Source organism: Bos indicus x Bos taurus, chromosome 2 (genome assembly GCF_003369695.1).
Source record: "Bos indicus x Bos taurus breed Angus x Brahman F1 hybrid chromosome 2, Bos_hybrid_MaternalHap_v2.0, whole genome shotgun sequence".
Classification (NCBI taxonomy): Eukaryota; Metazoa; Chordata; class Mammalia; order Artiodactyla; family Bovidae; genus Bos; species Bos indicus x Bos taurus.
In genome coordinates this window covers 124,430,250-124,444,357 of record NC_040077.1, presented here as the reverse complement: position 1 = coordinate 124,444,357, position 14,108 = coordinate 124,430,250, and the positions used below count along the sequence as shown (strand labels likewise).

General features: G+C 43.9%; 1 non-coding gene across 1 annotated transcript; it reads left to right on the top strand.

The window, feature by feature from the left end:
* Positions 1-848: 848 nt before the first annotated feature.
* LOC113881735 lies at positions 849-981 on the top strand. Its single transcript, XR_003508136.1, has one exon. It is a non-coding gene; the product is annotated as a U11 spliceosomal RNA (small nuclear RNA).
* Positions 982-14,108: the final 13,127 nt, after the last annotated feature.

Below are 14,108 nucleotides of genomic sequence, written 5' to 3'. Positions count from 1 at the left end.
GTGTCTGTACCCAGACTCCTTTCCAGCATTAATCATTAATATGTATTAATACAAATATGTAGCCATAAAAAATAAAGCACTGGGTTTTGTATGCACACATGTGCTTTTTATTACGTCAGTGATATCATGCGGTACCCTATTCAACACATTTTTCACTCAGTTTTTAAATATTTGTTGATAAAGCACAGTATTTTTTGTTTGTTTTCTTACGTTAATGGTATCACGTTGTACCTTATTCTACTGCTTTTATCAATCTGTGTATTTTGATGTCCAATTAACTCCTTGGAAGTGCAGCAGATGGCATTCCACTATAAACCCACCACATTCTGCTGTTCGTTGCTGTATAGGTGAAGGTTAAATTGCTCCCAGTCTTTTGATCTTACAGTGATCCGACCCCTCCAGTGCTCGTGTGGCCGCTTCGGGGTGAACGCCTAGGAGTAGCACAAGTTGTGCATTTTCAATTTTAATAGGGTGAGATTTGAGTCTTCCCCAGATAGGTACGTGTATCTACCGGAAAGTCAGTCTCGCAGCGCAGCTCCCGCGCAGTGGAGAATCGCGCTCCTTCCTACAAACCCCTCCCCTACGCTTCCCTGAGCACCCGCAGGCACCTTCCCAGCAAGCACCGCGCATATTTGCATACGACTCAAGCCTCTGCTTTTATTTTAAATAAAAATCCAAAGACAGATGATAGAGTCTCCTTATGAAGACTTCTCTCCCTTTCAGAAGGGTCTGCCATTACATCTTCAACTTTGGGAACTCTGAATGGAAAACTGCATCGACTTTATTTTCACCTTTACCATAAAAGGGATTTGCCGACACTGCCACCCTGCTTTGGAAGCCGGAAAAGCAAAAAGGGCTTCTGTCGTGAGTGGCACACGTAGGGCAGCTCGTTTGCTCTACGTGCGGAATCGACATCAAGAGATTTCGGAAGCATAATTTTTGGTAATAGGGCAGCTGGTGATCGTTGGTCCTGGCGCCCCCGCTTATGATGGTTATAAAACAGAATTTGAAGTTAGTCCTTGTATTATTTCCTGATATGAGCGGTTTTTCTCTTTTTTGTGTGTGGATGTTTTGAAACTCGGTTTTTGAAAACTTTAAATTTTTAAACAGAAAGATATGTGGAGTGAAGCAGTTTTGATTACCATTTTTTCCCTTTCGTGAGTTAGGAAGAGTAAATAGCGTGTTGGAATTTTTTTCCGCTAGACCACGCAGCCATAAGAGATGTTCACACTTTTCTTGGTTGGTTGCTTACCAGGGTAACGGAATCATAATACAAAGCTAATTTTGTAAAAATTTCTTACTATATGTATACATTATCGGTTTCTGAGTTTGTGTTTATATTCTTCCTGTAATTTATGCCCTTTGAAAAGAATCACTACTTTAAAACACCAGGTAAGTAGCACTCTTACTGTTGATAACGTTTTCGCAGAGCAGTTCATTAAGAGACACAAAAATGTAAAACCTTCAAAAAATTCATCTCATATGTTAAATTATGTTTAAGAGGACATTAAGGAATTTCTCTGGCAGTCCAATGTTTTATATGCAGAGCTGCCACTGTAGGGGGCGCAGGTGGTCCGGGAACTAGGATCCTGCACGCTGCCTTGTGCGACCGAAAAAAAGAGAGCGAGGTTTTGCTACAAGGATTCATTCCATTCGTTCTAACAACAAATTTGTAAGTGTTCTGCAATACAGGATGGTCCCTCCAAACCCCTGGAGGCCCAGACGTAAAGAATCTGCCTGCAATGCCGGAGACCTGGGTTCGACCCCCGGGTTGGGAAGATGATCTGGAGGAGGGCATGGCAACCCACTCCAGTATTCCTGCCTGGAGAATCCCCATGGACAGAGGAGCCTGGCGGGCTGCAGTTCATGGGTCTCAAAGAGTCGGATACGAGCCACTAAGCACACTGTAGCGCACTCCAAATCAGCGCACAGGTGGGGAGTAGGATAGTTGGATCCAGGATCCCCCCTTGGATACACAAAATCCGCAGATGTTCAAGTACTGTATATAAAAAGGCATAGTGTGTGTGCCTGCGTACTCAGTCGTCTCCAACTCTTTGCAACCTCACGGACTGTAGTCCGCCAGGCTCTTCTATCCATGGAATTCTCCAGGCAAGAAGACTGGAGTGGGTTGCCATTTCCTCCTCCAGGGAGGGGATCTTCCCCAACCAGGGATGGAATCTGTGTCTCCTGCCTTGGCAGGCTGATTCTTTACCATACTTGCATATAACCTCTGCACATCCTCCAGGTATATTTAAAATCACTTCTAGATTACTTACAATACCTAAAACAAGGTAAATGCGTGTAAAATAGCTGTAGGCGGGCAGCAAAATCAAGTTTTGCCTTTTGGAACTTTATGGGGTTTTTTCTGTTTTTTTAATCGGTGGTTGGTTGAATCTGTGGATGCAAAACCCAGGGATAACAGAGGGCTGGTTGTATTGTTTTGCTCACTTAATGAATGAGAAAACAGAAGCTCAGAAAGGCCCCCAACACAGAGCTAGAAAGCAGCAGGGTCAAGAGATGAGTCCAGCTCTTCTGAAAGGAAATTTGCTCTGACTGCACAGAGTAATATCCAAGAAAAATGTCAACCAGAATGGAATCTATTACAGATGGAAGATTTACTGGGAGAGTGAAGCTTTTTTGCTTTTATTTCTCTATATTTTCCAATTAGTTCTCAGAAAACATGGGGTAGATGAAAAGATTAGAGAAATGATGAGGATGCACAGTCACTGGAATACAAATGATGAAAAATAAAATCGGACTCACAAAGAAGCCAGTCAGTAAAGACCATATATTATATGATTCCTTTTACCCAAGATGTCCAGAAGAAGCAAAGCTATAGAGACAGAAAGTAGGTTAGTGATTGCCTGGGACTGGAGTTGAGAGCAGGGACTGACTACAAATGGGCATGAGGCATCTTTCTGCCATGAAGAAAATGTTCTACAAGTAAATTATGTTGCATAAATCTGTGAGTTTCCTAAAATCATTAAATTGTACACTTAAAATGGGTAAGTTTTATGATATGTAAATTGTATTTTAATAAAACTGTAAATTTTCTCTTTTTCAGCAGCCTGTCTTCCTCTCGCATTTTCCCAAAGTGACTAATTCCTCCTCATTCTTTGTGTCAGTTCAAATGTCACTTCCTCAGGGAGGCCCTCCTTGACCCACCCCCAATAGACTTACTTCTAATCATATCATAGACTCACAACAGGATGGGTTTACTGCAGGTGGGTGATGGGAGGGGAGGTGGTTCAGGGATATGGATTTTGAGAGGCTTTGCTTTGGTATTTTGAAGGATGGAGGGGAAAAGGGTGTCAGTTTGTCAGAGAAGTGAAAATGAAAGTTGCTCAGTCATGTCCAACTCTTTGCATGACCCCATACAGTCCATGGAATTCTCCAGACCAGAATACTAGAGTGGGTAGCCTTTCCCTGTTCCAGGGGATCTTCCCAAACCAGGGATAAAACCCAGGTCTCCAACATTGCAGGCAGAGTCTTTACCATCTGAGTCACCAGAGAAGTACAGTTTGTCAGAAGAGAGGAGGAAGTTTCCATCCTTCAGGTAGGCAAATGCCATCATGGCTTCTCTCTTGAAACCAGCCAAATCTTATTCCTGAGCTCCCCTATTGGTCTGTATCTCCAATGTTGCAATCAGTGACCACTGATAAGAAATGAAGGTCACACAAAAATTGTATTCTATACACTAACTGAAAAGAAAATTAAATAATTCCATTTACAATAATACTAAAAAGAAAAAAAATACTTAGAAATGTTTATATGATACTTAGGAAATTTAACCAAGGAGGAGAAACTTAACCAAGGAGGAGTGTAACTTGTACATGAAAATTACAAAACATTGTTGAAAGAAATTCAAGAAGACAGAAACAAATGGAAAGGTCATCCATGTTCACAATCTTATTAAAATGCCAATACTATCCAAAGTAATCTGTGGATTCAATGCAAAAAATCCTGTAAAAATCCCAATGACATATTTTGCAGAAATAGAAAAACCCATCCTAAAATTCGTTTGGAATCTCAAAGGACTCTGAGTACCAAAAACACTCTTGAAAAAGAACAAAGTTGGAGGACTACACTTCCTAATTTCAAAACTTACTACAAAGCAAAGTAAGTAAAAATATTGTGGTACTGGTGTAAAAACACACATGTAGACCAATGGAATAGAATAGAGAGTGCAGAAATAAATCATGGCCTCAAATGACTTGATAAGAATGCCAAGACCATTCAATAGTGAAATGACGGTCTTTTCAGCAAATAGCATTGGCAAAACTGGATAGCCACATGCAAAAAAATGAAGCTGAACTCCTACCTTAAACCACATAGAAAAAATAAATTAAAGATCTAATTTAAGAGCTAAAACTAAAAGAAAATAGGAAAGTTTTATAACATTGGGTTTGGTAATGATTTCTTAAATATGACATCAAAAGTACAGGCAACAAAAGAAAACATAAGTAAATTGGACTTTATTAGAATTTACAACCTTTGTGCATCAATAATCGCTTTCCTGGTGGCTCACCCGGTAAATGGAGAAGGCAATGGCAACCCACTCCAGTACTCTTGCCTGGAAAATCCCACGGACGGAGGAGCCTGGAAGGCTGCAGTCCATGGGGTTGCTGAGGGTCGGACGCGACTGAGTGACTTCACTTTCACTTTTCACTTTCATGCATTGGAGAAGGAAATGGCAACCCACTCCAGTGTTGTTGCCTGGAGAATCCCAGGGACAGGGGAGCCTGGTGGGCTGCCCTCTATGGGGTCGCACAGAGTCGGACATGACTGAAGTGACTTAGCAGCAGCAGCAGCACCTGGTAAAGAATCTGCCTGAACTGCAGGAGAGTGGGGTTAGATTCCTGGATCAGGAAGATCCCCTGGAGAAAGGAATGGCTATCTACTCCTATATTCTTGCCTGAAGAATTCCATGGAACAGAGGAGCCTGGTGGGCTACAGTCCATGGGGTCGCAAAGAGTTGGATACAACTGAGTGACTAACAAACACACAACCACTATCGATAACCACTATAGAATGGGAGAAAGTGTATACTGTGTCCCAGACCAACTTTTCCCTCTTCTATGGTGTCACCTCCTGCCCATGCCAGAAACTGAAACTCTAGGACTGCCAGGACCAGGCTTTGAGTGGAATCTGCAGCAGGCCTGCTGTGGTGGGATCAGCTGAAGAGTTTATGTTCAATCTGGAGGAGCAGGGGGCTCCCCTACCAGCCTGCTACGGCCTTCCTAGTACATGGGGAAGGGCCCAGTGTGACCAGAGCAACCAATTTAGAAAAGGAGGCAGAAAACCTTTTATTTGATATCTCTGGATTTGTAAATGTTGATAAATGATTTTAAACAAAAACTTTAGATATCCTCTGGACCTTATGTTATCCATCTGTGAAGAGGTATGACCTATGGGTCCCTAGAAGGATAGCCTCTGGTCCCTCCTCTCTGGTATCTACTTCCAGCCCAGAACACTGTCTCCAGCTGCATGGACAGCTACTAACTCTGCAATTATTTCATAATTTCTATCCCCACTTCCCCTTAGTTTCCCATCCCCCATCAAGCCTGCTTCTTCTCTTGTCTCTTTGACCTCTGCAAATCCATCACTTAATAACTTCCCTCTCCATCACTTAGTAACTTCCCAGAGACCCCTCTAAGACCACCTCCTCTCTGAATCCCCACTTGGTCTGAACCATCACCATCACCTGTTCTATTACAACCAGAAGCTCCTAAGTGGTCTTTTGACTTCCTGTCATGCTCCCTTCTAGTCTTCATTCTTAACTCCTTCAGTGGCCTTCCTGTCACTTAGAATTAACCTTTAACTCCTCATTGGGGTCTACAAGACCTTATATGTGTTGGCACTGGGATCTTCTCTTGACTTCTTTCTGTTTCTCTGCTCCAGCCTGACTGGCCTTCTCCAAGTTCCTCCAACATGTGAGGATCTCATGGACTTTGCCTCTGCTGTTTCCCCACAGAATCCTGAAACACTACTTCCGGATCTTCAGCTGGGATCTTCTCATCCTCCAGGCCTTAGCTCCTGAGCCAGCCGTCCCTGTTCACTTAACTATGTCTAGTTAGGTCCCCTCCTCAGTCATATCCTCTCTCAATCTCTCTGGCACATCTCCTTCATAGCCCTACCATACCAGGCATATCCTGCTCTTTGTCTATATCCACTTCCCTCCTTTCTCTCCCATTTCCCCTATCTTTTTACCCACCTACCCCCAACATATGCACTATGCAATAGAATCTCTATGAGAACAGAGACAAAATTTATTTTATTCACTGCAGGACTCCTAGCCCCTGGACCACTGCCTGCTACATAGAGAGTACTCAAAAAATCTTTGTTTACTAAAGACTGCCTGTACTTTTGCTTCTAATTCCCCACCCTCTGTATCACATTCTCAGAAGCCGATATGGGGACTGAGTCAGAAAAAGAGGAAGTTCTTCCCGTGGGTGCAGAAGAAAAAACTCTGTGATGAATCCAGATACAGTCAAGTGAATCACTGCCTCCCCCACACCAGCCCCACCCACCCCCAATGTCCACCACCACCACCCAAGCAAAAGGCTAACTTGCTGGTTTTGGAGTCAGAGAGGACAAGATTCAAGTCCTGCTGGCTCTGTGATCTTGAATCAATCTCTGTCTCAGCCTCAGTCTCCTCATCTGTAAAAGGAACACAATAATGGTACCCTCCTCACATCGGGGGTTGTGAAGAGTACATGAGGTAATCCACACTCACAGAGGGGCTGGGAATCATGTCTGGAATGTAATAAGCACTTAAGAAGTGCCAGCTGGTATTATTTTTAATACTCCAACTGGCACCACCCACCTGCCTTTCAGAACAGAGCCCAGTCGTTGTCCATCAGTTGCTCAGTCATGTCTGACTCTGTGACCCCATGGACTGCAGCACGCCAGGCTTTCCTGCTCTTCACCATCTCCTGGAGCTTGCTCAAACTCCTGTCCATTGAGTTGATGATGCCATCCAACCATCTCATCTTCTGTCGTCCCCTTCTCCTCCTGCCTTCAATCTTTCCCAGCATCAGGGTCTTTTCTAGTGAATTGGCTCTTTGAATCAGGTGGCCAAAGTATTAGAGCTTCAGCTTCAGCATCAGTCCTTCCAATGAATAGCTACAGTTAAGACCCTCTCTGGGCCTAAGTCTCCCCATCTGTAGCTACACTTATTATTTGGGGCTATCCTGTGTGGCATGGAGGATCTTAGTTCCCCAACCAGGGATTGAACCTGCGCCTCCTGCAATGGAAGCTTGGAGTCTTAACCGCTGGGCCACCAGGTAAGTCCCAGGAGCTACACTTAATGAGCATGTGCTGTCTACCAGGCACTTGGCATGGGCACTGTTATGCCTGGTAGAGCCTAAGTTCCCTCAGCTGGCAGTGAGCTTCCTGCCCAGGGCCAGGGACATAATCAGTCAGTTCAGTCACTCAGTCATGTCCGACTCTTTGCAACCCCATGAATCGCAGCACGCCAGGCCTCCCTGTCCATCACCAACTCCCGGACTTCACTCAGACTCAAGTCCATCGAGTCAGTGATGCCATCCAGCCATCTCATCCTCTGTCATCCCCTTCTCCTCCTGCCCCCAATCCCTCCCAGCATCAGAGTCTTTTCCAAAGAGTCAACTCTTCCCATGAGGTGGCCAAAGTACTGGAGTTTCAGCTTTAGCATCATTCCTTCCAAAGAAATCCCAGGGCTGATCTCCTTCAGAATGGACTGGTCGGATCCCCTTGTCTTCTCCAACACCACACTTCAAAAGCATCAATTCTTTGGTGCTCAGCCTTTTTCACAGTCCAACTCTCACATCCATACATGACCACTGGAAAAACCATAGCCTTGACTAGATGGACCTTTGTTGGCAAAGTAGTGTCTCTGCTTTTCAAAATGCTATCTAGGTTGGTCATAACTTTCCTTCCAAGGAGTAAGCGTCTTTTAATTTCATGGCTGCAGTCACCATCTGCAGTGATTTTTGAGCCCCCCAAAATAAAGTCTGACTCTGTTGCCCCATCTATTTGCCATGAAGTGATGGGACCAGATGCCATGATCTTCATTTTCTGAATGTTGAACTTTAAGCCAACTTTTTCACTCTCCTCTTTCACTTTCATCAAGAAGCTTTTTAGTTCCTCTTCACTTTCTGCCATAAGGGTGGTGTCATCATAGGCACGCCCAAAACCTTGCTCTTCACTGTCTTTTATTTAATTATTTTATTTATTCATTTTAATTTTTAAAATTATTATAAAAATATACTTAACATAAAATTTGCCATGTTTAAGTGTACAGTTCAGAAGCATTAAGTACATTCATGTCATTGTTTATTATCACCAACAACCATTCCTAGAACTTTTGCACCATCCTCAACTGAAATTCTGCACCCATTATATATACTAGCTTCTCAAATACTCCCTTTACCCCGGTCCCTGGTAATCACTATTCCATTTTCTGTCTCTGTGATTTTGATGATTTTATTTACTCCAAATAAGTCAACAGAGCTTGGACTTTGGACAGACCCATGGGAGTGGCAGCTCTGCAACTTCTTGTACTTGTAACCTGAGGTTGTGCCCCTTAATTTCACTGAGCCTGTGTTTTGCCTCTTCTGAGAAAAGGGGATATCACTCCCTACCTGGAAAGGAAATTCCCTACCTGGAATCTTATCTATGGAAAAACTTCTAGTACACTGCAGACACAGAGGAAGGGCTCAAGAAATGTTAGTTTCTTTTCCCTTCAATCCTGTCAGCAGCTAGTCTCAGGAAATCATCTTGGTTAGGCCATAGCACAGACTGAAGTCAAGAGCCCAGATTCTGGTTCTACTGCGTACCAACTATGTGACCTTGGTTTTCCTATTATAAAATGGGGACCCTACTAGTACCTTCCAAGTACATTAATACCAAGTGTTTAAAATGGGCTGGCACTTAGTAAACTTTAGCTGTTGTTATTCATGCTGCTGCTGTTGTTACTGGGCTTGGAACGGACATAGTCAAGAGCCAGCAGAGCTGTGGTTTTTCCACCTGGCTGTTCCCTAGAGTCATTGAAGGCCATTTTAGAAAATATTCATGGCCAGACTCCACCCTCACAGATTCCAGTCGAATTCGTCTGGGATGGGGCTCTGGTAGGGGTATTTTATAAGACCACCCTGAGTGATTTTATGTGCGACCAGGGATAGAAGTTCCACAAAAGTGGGATAACTAGGAGCATGGGCTCTGGAATCAACTACCTAAGTTCAAATACAAGCTAGCCAATAAATAGATGTATGAATGTAAGAAAGTGGTGTTTTGTTTTTTTTTTTTTCTTTTTTTAGGTGTGTAGCTTGCATAAAATCTTAGTTTGAACTAGGGATTGAACCTGGGCCCTTGGCAGTGAAAACTAAGTCCTAATGATTGGACCACCAGGGAATTCCCTGAATGTGGGAAAGTTCTTAACCTCTCACGTTACATTGGGTTAATAACAGGACCTTGGAGGCTATACAGATCTAACATGCTTAGAGCAAGCTCTCAGCAGGCCTGACACCACTACCCCTGAGATTCCCTTCTGTTTTCAAACCATGCAGCCATGGTGGGCCTATGTCCAGCTCACACCTACAATCTAACCAGGGGGGCCTAAGTGCCTTGACCATCCCAGATAGGGTCCTCTCCTCACCTTGGCAGCTTCCCCCAGTTATGTTTGGCCCTTCTACTGTTTGGCTTTTTTATTCAATCAAAATGAACAAAATTATCTCCCAAACAAAATTGTCTGCCTAGAAATCAGAGAGACCTGAGAATGCTATAGGGAAGGATAGAGCCAGACTGGCCATTCAAGTATGTCTCATATTTAAAAGAAGAAGGGAAGGAAAGGAGATGTGGTGGGGTGGGGAGGGGTGGGGGAGAAGGAGAAGAAAAATTATCCTCTTCAATGCTTAGGAAACAGTGTTTAAGGGAAAAAGAAGTATAACATGGATTGCATGTTCAAGACATTTCTTCATGATAAGGAAAAAATGCATAGAAAACAGATTGGAAGGAAATATATTCCAGGTTAAATAAGTGGGTTTTTCCCCCTGCTTCTCCATCCTTTTATTTATTTATTTTGACCATACTAGGTCTTTTTTGCTGAGCTCAGCCTTTCTCTAGTTGCAGCAAGTGGGGGCTACTCTCTAGTTTCGGTGCTTGGGCTTCTCATTGCAGTGGCTTCTCTTGTTGCAGAGCACTGGCTCCAGAGCCCACAGGCTTCAGTAGTTCAGGTGTGTGGGCTCAGTAGTTGTGGTGCATGGGCTTAGTTGCCCCAAGGCATATGGGAATCTTTCCAGACCAGGGATCGAAACTGGCAGGCAAATTCTTAACCACTGAACCACCAGGGAAGTCCCTCTCCATCCTATTAAGTATTTTACAATTTCCTGCAGTGAAAAGGGATTACAGGAAAAATAAGTGAAAAAATAAAAAAGGAAGACCTTCACATGACTTTTTCTCCTGTTAATTTATCATTATTATTTATATCTTGGCCCCACAGAGACTTGCAGGATCTTAGTTCCTTGACCAGAGGTGGAACCTGGGGCCCCTGTAGTGGAAGTTCAGAGTCCTAACCACTGGACCACCAGGGAAGTCCCTCTCCTCCTAAAATAATCACCTTGGTCCTTTATATCTTAGTTTCTCCTTTTTGTTAAAAATTTTGGTTGCTGTTGTACAGCAGAAACGAACACTACATTGTAAACCAATCACACTCCAATAAAAAATAATAAATAAAAAAGTATATATATACAACAGATGAAGAAAAGATGAATAAAGGCTAGAGATATGCCGTACAACATTGTGCCTACAGATAACAATACTGTATTGCACACCTAAAAAACTGTTAGGAGAGAAGATCTCATGTTAAGTGTTCTTACTACAATAAAAAAAAACATGAGTCAAAAAAATATTTTTTGGTCAAAAAATATTGTCTCTACTCACTGTTTCTGCTAATTCTCCTCCCACTTACCATTTGAGCCACTAGAATCTGGCCTCCTTCCTAACCTCAGAGGTGACCCCATCCTTGAAGGATCAGCAACGACCTCTTAGTTGCCACATCCAGTGACCTTTTTTTTCCTTGCCTGAGCTCTCTGCAATATCTGGCATGGCTAGTGCAATCCCCTTCTTCTGGAAGCTCCCTGCCTGCTCTCTGGGCTTCGCTTTCCTCTGTCCAGGGAGCTAATCACTCTGACCACTTTCAGTTGGTTCCTTTAGTTTCTTCAGGGCTTAATGTTGCCCAGGTTTGGGCCTCTAGGTTCCTTCCTCCTTCCCTGCACACTCTCCTCAGGTGACCTATTTACTTTTGGCCTCTACAGTCCATCTAATTGACAAGTCCTCAAATCTAGCCCTGGATTCTTGCCTGAGGACAAGTCAATCCAACTTCCTCCTGGAGGCTTTCATTTAGATGCCCCTCAAATATCACAGACTGAAGAAGCCCAAGTGGACTCACCATTTCCACTTTCTCTCAATCCCAACTCTTCCTACTTCATTCTTTTACTTGGGGAATAGCCTCGTCCCTTTCTCTCACTCATCACATTCGCTTGATCACTAAGACTTGCTGTTCCGATTGGAACTGTGTCCAGAGCCATGAACTCTGCCCTGCACGAGGCCTATCTCTCTCTCTGTGGGGAGGATCCTAGTAAGATGATCCTAGTCTCCCTCACATAAGTTTCCTTGTCCTGGTCTTTCTCCTCTCCAGTCTATATCTTATCATTTTTTCTGATTATTCAGTCATTTAATCAAAAAACATTTGCCATGTACCATACTCAATGGATTGATACAAAATATCCAGAGGGTTTCATGTTGTGGAGACTGCTCTGCAAATCAGCTGGAGGTTGGGAGACAATAACTAGGACATGGATATAGGCGCTCTCTCAGATGTGGTGCCCTGAAGAGTCTTCCAAATGAACCTGACCAGTGCCCTGATGGAAAGGGAGTAGACTGTGGCTGGGGATCCGGCTTTAAGGTTGGGAGCCAGGGAAGGCCTGTGAGGAATGAAAGATGAGTGAACCCTGAAAACCTGAGAGAAGAGCTTCCCAGGGAGAGAGAAGAGCCGGTGACAAGGGCCTGTGCGGGGGTTCCAGGCACACACAGGGTGTCCGGAGCACAGGAGCAAAGGCAGAGGAGGGCAGGAAGAAGGTCACACATGGTGGTCCTAGTGAGGGGTCTGGGTTTTTATTCTAAGTGCAATGGGAAGCTACTAAAGGGTTTTAAACACAGAAATCACCTACTTTGTTTCTTTAAAAGATTACTCTCTCTAGGTACCTAGGATAGATAACATTTAGAAGGTGGGTGGACAGGGTTGCTGAGTACTAGGAATTACTTCAGTGATCTAGGTAAGTCCTGCGGGCTGGGGCTGGGTGTTAGCAGTACAGCCAGAGAGAACTTAAACCTCCAGTGGGTCCCCACTCCTTGTAGAATACCCCTTTACTCTTTATGAGGACCATTTGGTTCTGAGCCTCCCTCTTCACACTCACTTGTTCTTTTTGGAATGTTCTGCCTCACTTTTTCCCTTTGATGAACTCCTGCTGCTGCTAAGTCACTTCAGTCGTGTCCGACTCTGTGTGACCCCATAGATGGCAGCCCACCAGGCTCCCCCGTCCCTGGGATTCTCCAGGCAAGAACACTGGAGTGGGTTGCCATTTCCTTCTCCATTGCATGAAAGTGAAAAGTGAAAGTGAAGTCGCTCAGTCATGACCGACTCTTAGCGACCCCATGGACTGCAGCCCACCAGGCTCCTCCATCCATGGGATTCTCCAGGCAAAGTACTGGAGTGGGGTGCCATTGCCTTCTCCTTGATGAACTCCTAGTCATCCTTTAAGACCAGGTGCAAATGCCCCCTCATCTGTGAAGCCTTTCAGGAATCCTCCAGGGAGAGTCCTTTGCACTTTTTCAGTGCTTTGTTTGTATCTCTACCATAACACCTATCACACTGTACTGCTTCGTATGTTTACAATTCTGTCTCTGAAGAAGGTAGACTGAGAGCTTCTGGAAGACAGGGACAGGGTTTTGGTAAACGTTCCATGAGTGCACGATGCATAATCAAAAGATATAGATGAAAAAAATATATAGATGGTATCACTATGAAATAGTTCACAAAGGTCAAGAGTCCAGTCATGAGCAGTCCCTATTATATTCAGAATCATCTGCTAATGTGTAAATTCTTGATCATAAGAATAGATAGGAATGTGGATACTAAACCTCCTCATTTGATCCTGCAAACAGCCCTGAGAGATGGGCACAGTGAGAAAACTATCTCAGTTTTACAGGTGAGGAAATCAAGGCACAAAGGAGATGTGACTTGGCCAAGATCCCTGAGCTTTGATCAGTTCAGTTCAGTTGCTCAGTCATGTCTGACTATTTGTGACCCCATGGACTGCAGCACACCAGGCCTTCCTGTACATCACCAACTCCCGGAGTTTACTTAAACTCATGTCCATCGAGTTGGTGATGCCATCCCGCCATCTCATCCTCTGTCATCCCCTTCTCCTCCTGCCTTCAATGTTTCCCAGCATTAGGGTCTTTTCAAATGAGTCAGTTCTTCGCATCACGTGGCCGAAGTATTGGAGTTTCAGCTTCAGCATCACTCCTTCCAATGAATATTCAGGACTGATTTCCTTTAAGATGGACTGGCTGGATATCCTTGCAGTCCAAGGGACTGACTCTCAAGAGTCTTCTCCAGCACCACAGTTCAAAAGCATCAATTCTTCAGCACTTGGCTTTCTTTATAGTCCAACTCTCACATCTATACATGACAACTGGAAAAACCATAGCCTTGACTAGATGGACCATTTTTGGCAAGGAAATGTCTCTGCTTTTAAATATGCTGTCTAGGTTGGTCACAACTTTTCTTCCAAGGAGTAAGCTTTTTTTAATTTCATGGCTGCAGTTACCATCTGCAGTGATGAGCTTTGATAACCAAGCCTAGAATCCAGGTTCTCTGGCCCCCAAATCCTTTTCTATTGTTTGACTCCTGGGCTGCCTCGCCTGTTCTTGAATCAAGAGACTGTAAAACTTGTTACTTCCTCATGACAGAGAACAGAGATGTGAGTCATAAGAGCAGGCAAGATGGGGAAGCAACTCTCTCCCCCCACTCAAAAAAGTGCCTGTATACCACCACCTCATTCATT